Below are 15,273 nucleotides of genomic sequence, written 5' to 3'. Positions count from 1 at the left end.
TTGAATCAATAAATGGAATACATTACAACACAGCAAGAAGAGATCCCCGGGGTGAAAATAAGGCACAACCTATGGAAAACCCGGAAAATTATAGAGTAGGCTGCGATGAAAGACAGGGCTTTCTGTGGTAGGTAACCTGCTCGTGATATTCAGAAAACTACTATCTTATCTGCCTTAAAAGTTTGAGGGCCATTCCCGTGATCCAATGTGTGTATTTATGGAATATTTTAAATTTATAGTTCTTCAAATTTCATTAATTTAAGGTAATATTATGTGCAATGTTATAATGAATTAGATCGTCACAATTAATTAACCTTGTAACCTCAAATAACATTCTCACACTCATTAACCATTTCGACGACACAAGTGATTGCAACGCTCGTTCACATCCACAGATCCCTCGCCTGGGCTACTCCTGAGACTACTGCTGTGTTTCTCTATTCGACAAAACGGAAAGAAGATTCTTTTCGGAGCTGAGGACAACGGAAAGGACGGGGAGAAGAATCTAGCTTGCATTCATGGTTTAAGAGTGATTAGCATGGCCTGGGTCATCCTTGTGCACACATATCTGGTGGTCTTCGCCATTGCGGGTAATTTCCTTAACTTTAAATCAGCGACCATCAAACTATTTCCGCCCCCGGCTGAATTTTCGTGAAAATTATGATTATTGAGAGTTATCCACTGGCCAAGGTAGATCTTGATGGATCCATGAACTAAACAATGATATACATTTAACCCCATCAGAAAGGGCAATAAATACTCTAACACTCGACTTTCAATAAACCATTATTCAATTCCATATTCTTCTTTTTTCATTCTGTCCAACATACCTATCATTCTCCTACCTATATCTTGCTGAACCATTATTCATTCGGTAAAGATGGGGAGGGGCTACGCGTTCACTTCATTTTCCACTCTGGAATCAAAATAATTCGGTCCTTACCTTAACATAATAATTAATACAAAGCATGGGACAAAATTTACTATGCATGTACGTTATTAGACAGAAAAAAGAGTATTACTCTATTGAATTTCCGCGCACGGTATTTTGAAGGCATTTGAAGATTTTTTAATTCCGTTGAAATGACTCATAACAAATCCTCGTGAAAGCTTGTTTTGATCAAAAAAGGATTTCCAAACATAATAAGTCATTGCTCTCAATAGGATTACCATAATGAGAGAGCCGTCCTGGTGGAACCTCTCTTTCACAGACTGATGTATAATGAAGGGATGGCCTTAAGTCTTTAGTTAGACACTAAAAAGAGTGTAATTCTACAAACGCGCCAAACACTTACCAGATCTAACTAGAATAGCAAATGTTTTCCATTTCTATGAATGTCAATGTCTTTCCGAGCATCTTCCAAACTTCAAACCTCATAGCTGCACTCCGGCAAAGTGATTTTTCGTTCACACCAATGGTAACTTTTATGACCAGCTGTGAGAAGTTTCATGCCTATTATTAAATATGTACCACTTCCTAAATCGTATTTTCTCTTTTAAGTGAGCCTACATTCTATTATACAAACATGTATATCAGTAATAGCCTTCTGGCTGAGAGAGGTTTTAGATGACCCTGAGAACTTTCACAAAATGCCGTGGTCTTCTAAGAAAATATACCATTATGCTATGCTATCGTTATGTGTATATTTAAAAGTGTTTTATCTTCAAGCACACACTTTGCATCCTCGCTAGATTCAATATAAACATCCTGAGGGAGTAGAATGCATTTTGTCCAAAAACCTTGCTTAAGCCTGTTAAGAAATTTATGGATCATACCTTATTTATTTTTCTCGAAGACTCATTATTAATAGCCTCCTTCTTTGCTTGCTTTGACGGCGTGGTAGAATAAGTGGCCACTAAACAGGGTGAAATTTTGTTGATAACTAATTTTTTTTAAGAATATGATAGGGTGAATTCCTAGTTATCTTATTTATTCCTATCCCTCATCCTTTTCTCAATATCATTCTAAAAATAAATGTCCCTCAGGTATTTCCTCCATCAATTATTTCCCCAATGCGTTATTTTTGGGACATTCGATAAATTATAATTTATTCAGTTAATTCAACCAGATCTTTAGAGGTCTAAGTATGAAATAATAAAATACTCATCGATAAATCAAACCCAAATATTGAAAAAAATTAAGCATTCTAATATTTAATTTTAATAATAAATAATTTTATATTATTCATATTTTGTGCAAATTAAGTGGAAAACTGTATTATAATTCTGAAGGAACACATTTTTTTTCACAAAAAATAACATATTCCACCTGAAAACCCAGAATTGTGGATTAATTTGAAGATCTCTATTTTAGCTATGGTTACAACCTGCATATTTAACGTTCTTCACCACTTAATTATTAAATACAAAGGCTCTCCTTCTTTCAGAAAACAAGAAGCTGCGGTCTGTGACAGAGAGAAATCTCATGTTCCAAACTGTATCAAACGCCACGTTCTCTGTGGACACATTTTTCTTGATCAGGTGAGTTTAATTTCCTCCCGTACTAAATTTTAGTCTACTTAAACTATCATGAAAATATTAATTATCCAAGGATTTTTACTCCATATATCCAGTTTGCCTCATCTTAAAACGATAGAGAAAAGAAAGTTTTAATTTCAACGCAAGGAAAATTTCAATCCTATTTGATCCTCAAAATACATTTTTATCTTTATACGTTAGCATAAATGTTAAATTGGAGTTCTAGGTAGTGTTTCCAGCATTATTTAACGAAATACCAAATTAAACAAATAGAATTCAATATGTGAAATACCTGTAGCCAAGGGGATCGAGATGGTGAGGGGGCTAACGTACTGGCTTCCCACCCAGAGGGCCCGGGTTCAAATCCCGGCGGTGTTGAATATTTTTCAGAGGTATCTCGATCCCTGCTTGAGGTGCTTTGTGGAGGGCACTTTGAGTGAGTACGCCGTCCGTCGGATGGGACGTTAAACTGTGGACCCCTTGGCGCCTTTCGTAAAGAGTAGGCTAATGCCGACGCCGGGTTTCTCTCCACCCTTCATCCTTTCCTATCCATCCCCTATGGCGCAAATGACCTCAGCTGTCGGTCGCCTCCCCTCAAAACTACTACTACTACCTGTAGCCAATGAGAAAATAAAATCATCGATATATCAAAACATGATACCGGCAAGTATAGTAGAAAGTGCACGGTAGTCTTGTTTTGATAGATGTGAAATTCTATTATATTTTTATATTTATTGTTTTACTTCGTATTTAAACGATATTATTTATTAATAAGCATAATATTGTGACCATATTTTAATTTGTAGTCTTAGTATGGTGAGTAACACTCTCACCTGCTGAACCAAAAGTCACAAGTTCGAGCCCTGCCTCGGAAATGATCACACTTATTTTATCAAGTTGTATAATAATGCTTGTATTTCGGAATGTAGAAAATTCATTGATAGAGCCCAAAGCCCAAAGAAATCCAAGATGAACCTCAGTCACTAAAAGCGACCGAAAATAATATTTAAAATACGAGCTGTATTAGGTGAAAATGTTCAGGTCACGAAATGAAAAGGGTATTCTCGTGAGATTCTTGAATTGAATCTTATGAATAAATAATATTGGCGCACGCTTTGTATAAGGGTTACAATTAAATATATCTTATCCCTCAAAAAGTAGTCCTCAGGGAATTCAGTTATTTCGGTTGCAGAAAAATCGGTCGTCGAGAGTCAAATTTTTGAAAGGAAATTACATTTCTAAGCAAAAATATACGTTGTAAGATGATTATTTTGTGCAAAATAAAAAAAAACAAAATCATTAAAATAACCCCTCGTTAGATATCGATGATACAATTTTCACTTCAAGTTACTTTAAACAGTTCCTTATATTAATCAATTAATTGACAACCGATCTATTATCCATTTTTGGTGGAGATGTTTTAGAGGGACGGCCAGCGAGGGGTGGAAAGACCAAGAACGAAAAAATAACAATCAACTGAAAAATTGTCTAAATTGTAATGTTTTACCTGTATGATTTCACCCTAATTTCTTAAATACCACGTTCATATAAACAAAGCATGCAAATTTTTAGGCAGATGTCTCAGGATATCGTAGTCCTGGCACTATGGCATATGCATTACACTAACATAGGATGATGGTTTATAAGTTAGGTTGTCTATGTAAAAATAAAGGACGTTTTAAGGGACGATTGAAGGACGAGGTTAACAATTCGTAAATATTATGTAGATAATGCTCAATACTTCCAAATATAATATCGATCCCAACATTAATTTAATTGGGCATAATTAATTTAATTAATAATCCATTCCAGATCAATTTCCTTACCGTAGTAACCTAATTTTCAGAGCAATCTAATTCAACCACTCGATATGGCTAATATGGAAAATTAAAAGAAATAATATATAAACCAATTTCAAAAAAGTGTACGTTGAATTCTAGCATAAATATTTCCAGGAACTAAAACGGGTCCCAAACTTGCCTAATTTGGCTTATATTTTTTGATTCGATTGTTCTTCAAAGGGCGGTCATTTCAAGAACAACCCCAATAAGGTGACCAAAGCGGGCTAATTGGGCTTGAGAAGGTGCCAAACTAAATTTAAGCTCATTACATGTTATAGCCCACTATGGGTGATACAGAAGTAACGTAGGCTTGGTTGCAATTTTTGCGCATAATTTTCACGCCAAAATGGATGGCCGAGGAAAAAACATCTATCTTCCGTAAGTGTACGGACGGTCGTAAGACACTTGCGCGCGAGTTGGAATATTTCCCACCAAACTAGCATTTGCTTATGACCGTTTTTTGTCCGAAGAAAAATGTCTTACGTTTCTCCTCACACTGTTTTTCATTTCAAGCGGCATCCTGGTGGCTTACCTATACTTCCGAACGAAGTCCAAGGAGAAATTGAAGGAGGGAGCACATAACTTCGGAGGAAGTGTGGAGAGCAACCCCTCTACCTCCAAGACAAAGATCGCTGCATGTTCCAAGGAATCCGGAGCCGCCTTCGTCACCAATTTCTTAGTTTTCATCAAACTGTTGGGATATAGATTTTTGAGGTGCGTAAAAATATTACCTTTTTGCTTTCCTGAAAAGTTCGATAAAAGGTCTGGAATAATAAAAATACAGCGAAACAAGAAACATTTCCACGCAGTAAATTGTAACTAAGAGCAGTTTGGGATGAGAATATAACGGGCAAATAAAGGCGTTGGAAGTAAAATTCTTACTTTCCAATCCTGTTCGCTCTTCCAGTTTTCAGGAAACTGCAATTAAGTAATTTTCCAAATGGGTGAATTTATTCTACCTTTTCCCATTTTATTTGTATCCTTTTTGGCAGAGTGAAATAAATCTAACTTAACTTAAGTTAGGCATTCCAATTTAATTTTAAAATGAAGCACTCAAGCGCGCTCAGAAACAAAGTGGAGCAATGGCTGAAATTTGAAATATATTACGCGAAGGCGAATTAGATAAATAGATCCTAGTTACTTCGGCAGCGGCGGTCCGTAAGTATTAGTATCAATCAATTAATGAGCTTCACTAGTCATGTAGCATACAGTAGAACCTTTGAACCTCAGTAGCTCAGCTTAAGTTTTGAGTTTCGGGCATCAATTAGATGAAGAGATAGCATTAATATTCTTAGCAATTATTACTTAATCAGGAGAAAAATTATAGCATTGGACCCTACTCTTTCAACGGCTGACTAATTCAGCGGTGAACCTATGAACTATTTTGTAAAATATTAAGAGATATATATCCATCTACTTTTTATGTACTCATAATTATTGCTAGATGCTTATCCAATTGCTCTAATTAAGATGGAAGAGTGACGAGGAATAAAGCGACAGGACCACAAATCTGCTGGAAATACTCACTTTATTTATGAATTGTGATTCCCTGAAGATCAATGAAAGTACCACCTAGCTCATAGCAATAGGAAGTAGGGTTCGACACAAAATGTTCCGTGAATTTTTTTTCCATCCGGTACATGTTTAAACAAGCGATACCTATTTAGCTGTTGTTGCACAACGATCAATTTTTACCTGCCCTATGAATTACTACGCTTAATTCCGGTTTGATGTAATTTTGTTGGGTGAGGGAAAGAATATGATACAAGTAAATTTGGGGACATATGTAATGCGTCGTTCATTTCATGATTATGACTTAATTACTTCTTTAGAAATTCTAAATTATTACTTAATTACTTATTTTATGATGATGACTTAATTACTTATTTAGAAATTCATTTAATTGCCGTAATAGGTGATAACAGTCCGGGCAGTGATCTACGTGGACTGTAATATCTAATGCACAACTATAAAAGAATTAGATAATTTATGGAAACTAGAAGTTTTAGATAAGCTGTGCAAATAAATAAGTAAGTAAGACTGAATTCAAATCTTCGTAAAAACTCGCGCCATGAAATATTAAACGAAGACTTGTCTGACTGTTATAAATTTCAATAAATGATAATGACCACAAATTTCGAGCTACAACTCAAATCCTGTTACGGAGTTGGTAAGAGAGATTTCACCAATAAACGATTCCTGAGATTGGAAGTTGTAAAAGATTTTAAGAGTTTTTTTATCATTATCATTCTATGCGTGTCCATTCACCCATTGCACTACCTTTTCAGATACGATATGAAAACCTGGGGACGGGGTCATGCACAAAATCATAAAAGGACATCCTTGACATTCAGCCTGCTGTACAAATACAATACTATGGTCATCTAAGCGGTTGAGCATTGATTAGAATACTCATGACTGTCATGATTTCAGCCCACAGCAATGATTACGTACCCATATGAATTCCCTGACCTTTTCTAAATATCTTTTCGCAGGCTGACCCCTCCTTATCTATGGGTCATAGGAATCGCCGATGTCGGAATGAAACACACGATCAACTTTTCGGTATTCGAACCCCGCCTCGTTGGTGGCGACTCGTGCGCCAAATACTGGTGGAGGAACGTACTCTATATCAACTCACTGTTCCCGCATAAAGAGATGGTAAGAAGAATTCATATGATATAAGAGATGGTAAAAGAATTTATCTTAAATTTTGTTGTTTGGTTTTCATTTGTTGCGCGCGACTTCCTACGTAGCCCACCGACGATTTCAACTTTATTTAAATGTCATTGTACCCAGTTGATTGATTTGACATGGACTGGCCCCAATACAAATTGATAGCAATGCTCAAAAAATTCTGCATTCAGAAAAATTTTGAAAACCGAAGTGTTAGAAATAATTGCAACCTCACATAACTGAGTAAACTGGCCTTCCCTTAGCAAAATATTTCATTAGTTAAAAATATAATTTGTCAGGTAACAACTCTGAATATTTTTCTTGAAATTTTCAATGATCTACGAATACGTAAGCATGAGCACCCCTACGTTTTAAAGATTTCCTGATTTGCAATACGGGTGAAGAGTGAATGAAGAACTTTTTTTTTCTTTTACAGTGCATGGTCTGGAGTTGGTACATGGCCAATGATACCCAATTCTATGCGATAGGAATTTTGCTCCTTTTACTCTCAGCACGGTAAGTTACATTGGAGTCGTATTTACAGGATTCTAAGTACATAAACGTTAACCAGATAAATTGAAGTTTTCGCAACACGGTCATTTTACAACAGCTCTGAAGACTCTTGGCTCAATTATTTTAAAAGATACATTTTTCACACCCGCTGGTGATTAATGGTAACCAGAAAATTCTCTAATGATTGGACTCATTATAGAGTATCTATCTTATTCATACTTTGTTTCCCACACACTCTTCTCTTCTGGAACTTAAGAAAGACTTGAGAAAGGCTTAGTCCACATGCACTCATTATTTTCAATCATATATGTTTCTAATTAACTCTCAATTCGAGAATTGATGCTCCTTCCTACCGCTATCAAATGTTTTTTTTCATTTATTATTTAAAGTTTACAGCAAGAGTTCCCTAAAATAATTTTCAAATCTCTCCAATAATGTTTCAGGTACTTTCGATTTGCCACAATAGCCGGAGTAATCTTTGTGATTAGCTCCTGGATAACTACAGCAGTAATATCTATTCACTACGAGTACCACGTCAGGTAAGAAATAATAATTAACCTTGACTCTAATAACGTGCACTGATAAAATGTTGTATTCCGCAGGAATTTCAATAATTCGTTTTAACAATATTACAATTTGATTGCTTATTTTACAAGACTGCGACCCTTCGGTTAATAAGCTTCAAGTTTGTATTAGCCCTTTAAGCGCCAATCATATAAGTATACTTACCTGAATGACATTACATTAATTAAAAGTACCTGCTTTATAATTTCGCTATCTTGCGGAAGCGATTGGTTACATTAACGAAAGTCTGACCCGTGCGATATTTAAATTGTATTTATATAAACCAAGATTGCCTTACATTTTTTTTCATAAAACCACGGGAATATTAATAGTGAGGTGATACTCTTTGAGGTGAGCACATACGAGGGTCATCCGGAAAGTAGTACCCGTTCGTGAAATAAAAAGACAAAAGTAAATATTAACAAACATAAAAAATTTTATTTGAAAGAGGATACTTTAAACTACTTCTCAACATAATCTCCAAGCAAATTAAGGCATTTGTCATAACGTGTGACAAGTTTCTGTATTCCTGCTGCATAGTCCTTCGCCGCCAGCTCATTGAGATACGCGAGGGACCCATCTTGCACAAATTTTTGCATAATGCAGATGGTGTTTAACAATTTCATGAACAATTGTTCGAGAAACATTGGGAAAATGCTCACAGATGTCATCAATTGTGACGCGCCGATCGTTCCTCACGAATTCGTCAACTGAGCTCACCAGTTGGTCTGTAATGACAGACGGTCTCTCCGAACGCTCATCGTCGTGTGTGTTCCCCCTCCCCATGTTGAAGTTGCGACACCACCGCCGAACAGACGACTCGTCCATTACATTGTCTCCATACACCTCCTTTAATTGGCGATGAATATCACATGGGCGAACGTTTCTTGCATTGAGGAATTTAATCACTGCCCTCACTTCACAACTGGCGGCGTTCTCAATTTTTTTAAACATTGTAAACAATCACAGAAACAACACAGGCAATGCTAGCGTCACGCAACTTGGCTCAGAGAAGGCAGACAAGCCACTGAAGCTATCTGACCTCGTCCAGCGGCTACTCGCGTCGTCAGCACTTCATGCGGCACGAACGGGTACTACTTTCCGGATGACCCTCGTATTTTTCTTCGGTGGAATACATACATTTTCTTGGGCTTCATGAAATACCAAGGAATACATTTCATTGATAGTACTGTTTGCCGTAGAATGATTTCCTGAAGATAATACGCATATGATTTCTTTTGCAGTATCCAAGATCCATTTGCGCTCTTCGACGAGCTTTATGATAAGCCATGGCTGCGACTGGGGCCTTACATGGTGGGAATGGTGACCGGGTGGTTTTTGCACAAAACGGCTCTGGACATAAAAATGCCGAAGGTAGGGAAAATTTTTCTTGGGGAACGTAGGTGTAGAATCTTTCAATTTCATCCAAAGGTCAGAACTGACAAGTATGCTCCAGCAAACAAATATTGGGAAAACGTAGGGCACATATCACTTGCCGGCTGCTCTTAGGAACATATAGAAATTTCGGACTTAGCAATTGGAAAAATGCAACAATATTTCCAAGGAAATTCATTCGGCAATATTTAACCTTTTATTCTCAGTTTTTTCTGACTACACTATTGGAAATAATGTCACTAAATCAGTGTGGCTATATACGGTATCAGTAGCACTGAAATCTACTTTCCTACAGTACCTATCACCAAAAATTGGTGTTCTAAAAAAAATTGCAAACCCCGGGGCTAAAATTGTTATAATAATTGACCAGAACCAACCACAAAAGACTGGCGTTGACTGGCTATACCTAAAGTATTTATTAATTATAAATATATTTAAGGGCGCTATAGAAGGTATTTTCATTATCTGTGATCTGCAAATTAATATTAGGTACAACGAAAAATGTGATGCTGGAAAGCACCTCTTAGTTACAATCATTTGTCTCGACTCACCTCCTCTCAGTGCTCACATGCATCAACAAAATCGGTAAGAATAAAAAGTCATAACCCGAGGTCCCAGTTGAGCATGACATGAGGCTCACTGGTATGATTCGACATATGAAATCCTTGAATCTTGCCTGACAAACAGTATAGATCCGTATGCATAAATATGCCGTTATTATACGTAACACGTTAATTCGCCAGCGAGTAATTTTCAAGCCCTTTCACGCATTGGTATACTTTTTTGAAGAAAGTAATTTTATTAACCCCCTATTTTTAGCTGTCAAAAGGGTCGACTGACGATCTTTCCCTAAAAGTTCTCTTTAAATAATGATAAGGCCTACGTGTTCTTTTTTTGGTTTGCCAATAACATTTTCTAAGTCTTACAGCAGCAAAATGTGACTCGTGTATTTGTTGTCACCCGATGCTTATTCGATTTGAAGGGATAGTGTATATATAAGATGAGAATTTGGCGAGAAAAATAACACCCATCCACGATTACAGTGAAGCCCACCTCGAAAATGGAATCTCTTTTTTTACTAGTTCCATTCAAGCAAATTCAAAAGAGCACCAAATTGTTAATTCAGGGCTATGCGGGAAAATGAGGTCATACATGTACATGAAATGAATTAGGTAAGATAATGAAGGATGTAAAATCTTTCAGTAAAATTAAGTCTACAAATGCCCAAGTGTATTTTTACGTAGCACTACTGAGTAGTTAATAGTAAGAACGTGAGGCGAACACTTCCAAAGTCACATTTAAAAAGGACAGGCAAATCGTTCTGACACGAATACTATGCAAAAGTATCGCATCCACAGGTCCATTATTTGCCCTTTCCCTGCAAAGTATTTATTAATTATATTCAAAGGAGATGTCACTAGCGAATAGTTGCATATCTTGGCCAGGGCTCATGTATGTCAGTCTGCCTAGATTCGACATAATTTGTATCTACCGCATTATTAATTGAGGTTCTCGTCGAGTTTTATATTTTTTTAATCGATGTGCCCACACGCCGATAGATGACGCTACGTTCCACGTTCTGAATTCGCGCGCTACATGAGATGTGTAAAGGGAGGCAGCTTTACGTTCTACCTATAATTTTTCAAGGAGCCAAAGATCATGTATTTATCGATGTATTGAATCAATATTTTTAATATCCAAAATAAAAACTTCCCTTTCTATGCAAACCTTTCTATGTAAAGGAGAAGATCCAAGTGCCACATTTGTTTTACATACCCGCAGGAAAGGAAGTGTCATGCCCTGAGCTGTAAAAGTTTTTTACTGAAAACAAGAGGTATTTTTTACTGAAAACAACAGGTGAAATCTGCTATTTCAGCCATTTAACTACGATTAAAACAATGGTGTACCACCATAATATAGAATAATATAGCGTCATAGTATAATTTGTCATAGTTATTATTCATTTAAAACATTCCATTTTATTTTATCCACAAATATGGTGCCGAAAAAATGTTTCTTAAAATCGTTAAAATTATTGAGCAGAAGTCAAAACAGATTGACCGCCTAAGACTCGTGGTAAAACCCTGGCACCCTGGGATCAGTCACCCTGGGAACCCTGGCATAGGATCAGTTGCACTAATATCAGTGTTGTGGTTAATTTGTTCTCCGTTCTAAATAAAATATCTTTCTATGGGCCACATTATAAATACCTTTTCTACCGTTGGAGCTTAGCAGAGGTGTAAGGAGAGGGACAGTGGGAATTCATATCCTTCAGCAGCTGATATGCCAACTCAACCAAGCAATGAACGACAGTAATGCTGGAGGGCAAACTTGGTCTCCATCCCTGGCACCAGGTTATCTGTATACCATTGGGAATACGTTGGATTTCAGAACTTCTGTCACATAAAAACAGAAAAGAGTGTAATCAGTTGCATGTAAAAATGTTAACGCCCTTACTTTTCTACAAAAAGCAATAAACTAAATAAATTATAACCATTTTGAATGGTGACAGAAAAGACATGGGAAAAGGTTGATCCCCCTAAAGTTACACGCATATATTACTCCATCACCAAAAGAACTAAATGCTACAACGGAGAGGAAAACTAAATTATCCACAAGGAAAAATTACAAGGGTGGTTGGTTACTCAAAGATTGGTCAACTTTCTTTTGAGTTTCACTGGATATGTACAAGACGATGGAACTATTCTTATGCCCTTGATTACAGACATCACACAAACTTCCATGGATATAAGAGCCTTTTCCTTTTTGAGGAGAGGAGTAGTTTATTGATGAACTGTCTGTTACACATTCCTACTGAAATAATTTCCTTATAATATGAGGTAACGATATTTTTCTATGAGGCAGCCTATGCTCACTTTCTATATCCTACTACATGTTATACCACAACAACAACAAAATCTTGTCATTTAGAGGATTTCATCACATCTATCTCCATTACAAACCTCTGAGTGTGACTTTACAAAATTATCTGCAATCACTTTCCAGGTAGCAGTTCTCAGTGGATGGTTCCTCTCTCTGTCTTGCATGGCCCTCCTGGTGTATGGAGTGGCCTTGCTGGGTGATCATCTTGGGATGAATGGATCTGTGGGGCTAGGACTGACCAGCTCTGCCATATATACATCTCTTGGACATACAGCTTGGGCTGTAGCTGTTGCATGGATTGTGGTTGCATGTTCCACTGGACATGGAGGTATTTTTTAAATAGTTGTTAAAACTCGTAATGCAAAAGTAAATATTACACGATTGTGATATTCTGCCCCCTTTTTGGATTTTCTCCCACTGTGACTTTTACCCCTATGGATTTTGGTTTCAAAATTTTGCTAATATCGACCATATTCATATATATCATAAGTCTATCAAAAACGGAGAACCCACAACCAATGCTTACCAATGTCATATTAAAAAATAAGGTACTTCAAGAAAAAAATTAGTGTTATTTTTATGATGCCTGTTTGATAGGTCAGCATCAATCCCTTTTGGCCAATCTTAGATAGTCTTCATTGTAAAGATCTTCCTGGGGCTGATATATTATTCAGGAGGATTTTTACCCATCATTAGATGTCATTGAACAACAAAAATTAGTCTTATATCCCAAAACATTATGGTTACCCCAAATCTATAGAGTATCTACCAGTAAATTGTACTTCTAGTTAATCTATTGTAGCAGTAGTTTCTGGAGAGGCTACTGATAGCTGAGGTCATTTGCACCATTAGGGATGGATGGGAAGGGAGGAAGGGTGGAGAGAAACCAGGCGTTGGCATTAGTCTACTCCTAACAAAAGCACCAAGGGGTCCAAAGAGTAACATCCCATCCGACAGACTGCATACTCACCCAAAGTGCTCCCCACAAATCACTTCAAGTAGGGATCAGGATACCACTGAAAAATATCTGCCGCCTCCAGGATTTGAACCCAAGCCCTCTCTGGGTGGGAAGCCAGTACATTAGCCCCCGCACCATCCCAATACCTTCTATCTATTACTAGACTTTTAGGGGCTAGTGTATCTTTACCAAGTCAGACATTCTAGAAGCAGTAATATAAATTTATTTGTACAGAGTCTCGCTTTATGATACCTTTTAAATATCTTTCCTCAGGGGATATGAAGATGGTATGCATGTGAACTTGAAAGGAGAAAGGCAAAAATTATATTAGCTTAAAATCCTACAAAATTTAATATTCTCAATATTAAAATTTACTTTTCATTTGCCTTATGGCTAACCTTTTTTTTTGCAGGTTGGATTTCTGGAATCCTTTGCTGGTCATCCCTTCGACCATTCAGCAGGCTCACATACTGTGCCTTTCTCATCCACCCTCTAGTCATGATGCTCACTAGCTTCAGGATGCAATCTACTCTTCACCTTGAGAATTCAGTGGTGGTAAGTTCATATACTACAGACTGCTTCATATACTATGACTCCTGTTATTAAAATGGTTTTTACGAGTACCTTGCAGTGTTCTAGAGTCCAAAAACTTTTCTGAATCACAAATATGGGTAGGTAAGTACCAAAATGTAGAAATTTCACGGAGTAAAAATCATTTGCCTTGGCCAAGATTTGAACCTGGATCCCCTTCAAATTCCAGCCAAGTACTTTATACCAATTAAGCTACTCAGGCATCCTTTATGAATGTGAATTTCTAGACACAGGTTCAATTTCTAGTCAAGGGGAATGAGCTAATTGAGTGAGTCTTTAATAAGTTGAATTGGATTCACCATGTGAAATTAATGCATTTTGATGATCATCAGTGGGTTCCTCCATTAAAATAACTGTCCCAGCATTTTCTACAATTCTTAGATGAAAGTATGTACTTCAAATTTTCATGCATCATAAGTAGATTTCTACTTTTTGAACCAAGAAGAAATGGTAATGTCACCAAAACTATGGATTCTACAGAAAACATTAATGATTTTCAAGAAACGTTCACATACCCTGCCAATTTCATAACTAATTTTATTTATGTACCCTGTAAGCCACCGCTTGGGTGTGTAGCAGGGGGTGCATACACACCAGAATAATTTTTACCCGAACATGACCCTACCATGGTCAGACAATGTTATTTTGATCCCTTATCGTTCATGGAAAAAATGACATCTTAAATCTATCGATCCTATGCTTAATCTCTCTAACTATATTGACATGATCTATCCTACCATAATACAATGGGGTAATAATACATTTTCAACATCACTGCTAAAGAGATGCCCTCCAATTTATGCAAGAGCTGCCATCTGTAACTTGTAAGTAATTCACTCACTCTGTAAGTAATTCCCAGCCTATCTGCTCTAATATTTTGGATACACTACTGAGTTAATCATAACAATTTTTACAAATCTAGCTCCTCTACCCTGCACGCAATCCAATTCGGCAATTAATCCAACCTAGTGAGGATCCCATATGCTTGCAGCATATACTAAATGAGGCCTAATGACAGATAATATTCCTCTTTGACCTTTTCAGCACATTTACCCAGTACTCTTCTAATTAATCCTAATTTTTTGTAATCTTGTCAACATATTCCCTGTATGTGTTTCACCCAGGAGAATTCCATGAAGCATGGATTATATTTCAGGCTGCTTACGCTATAACCCTAATTGAATATTCTACATTGATTGTTTTTCCTGGTCAAATAAATGTCCCATGTAAAAGTGAGTGCATTATTATTGCATCTCATTTTTTTAAATGAACAGAAAAATTACCATTTCCTTTTCATTCACCTCTTGTTTTGAAAAAAAATCACTTTTAGCGCAAAAGGTGAAATGCCACTGATCATTCCACTATTCCTGTAAA

General features: G+C 36.7%; 1 pseudogene; it reads left to right on the top strand.

Annotated features, from left to right (window-relative positions):
• Nucleotides 1-15,273, top strand: part of LOC139692590 (nose resistant to fluoxetine protein 6-like) — a 71,945-nt pseudogene that overhangs the window by 54,052 nt on the left and 2,620 nt on the right.

This window comes from Hetaerina americana, unplaced genomic scaffold (genome assembly GCF_022747635.1).
Source record: "Hetaerina americana unplaced genomic scaffold, ioHetAmer1.1.p SCAF_1, whole genome shotgun sequence".
Taxonomy (NCBI): domain Eukaryota; kingdom Metazoa; phylum Arthropoda; class Insecta; order Odonata; family Calopterygidae; genus Hetaerina; species Hetaerina americana.
The sequence above is the reverse complement of the archived record's forward strand: the minus strand, read 5'-3'. Positions and strand labels throughout refer to the sequence as shown.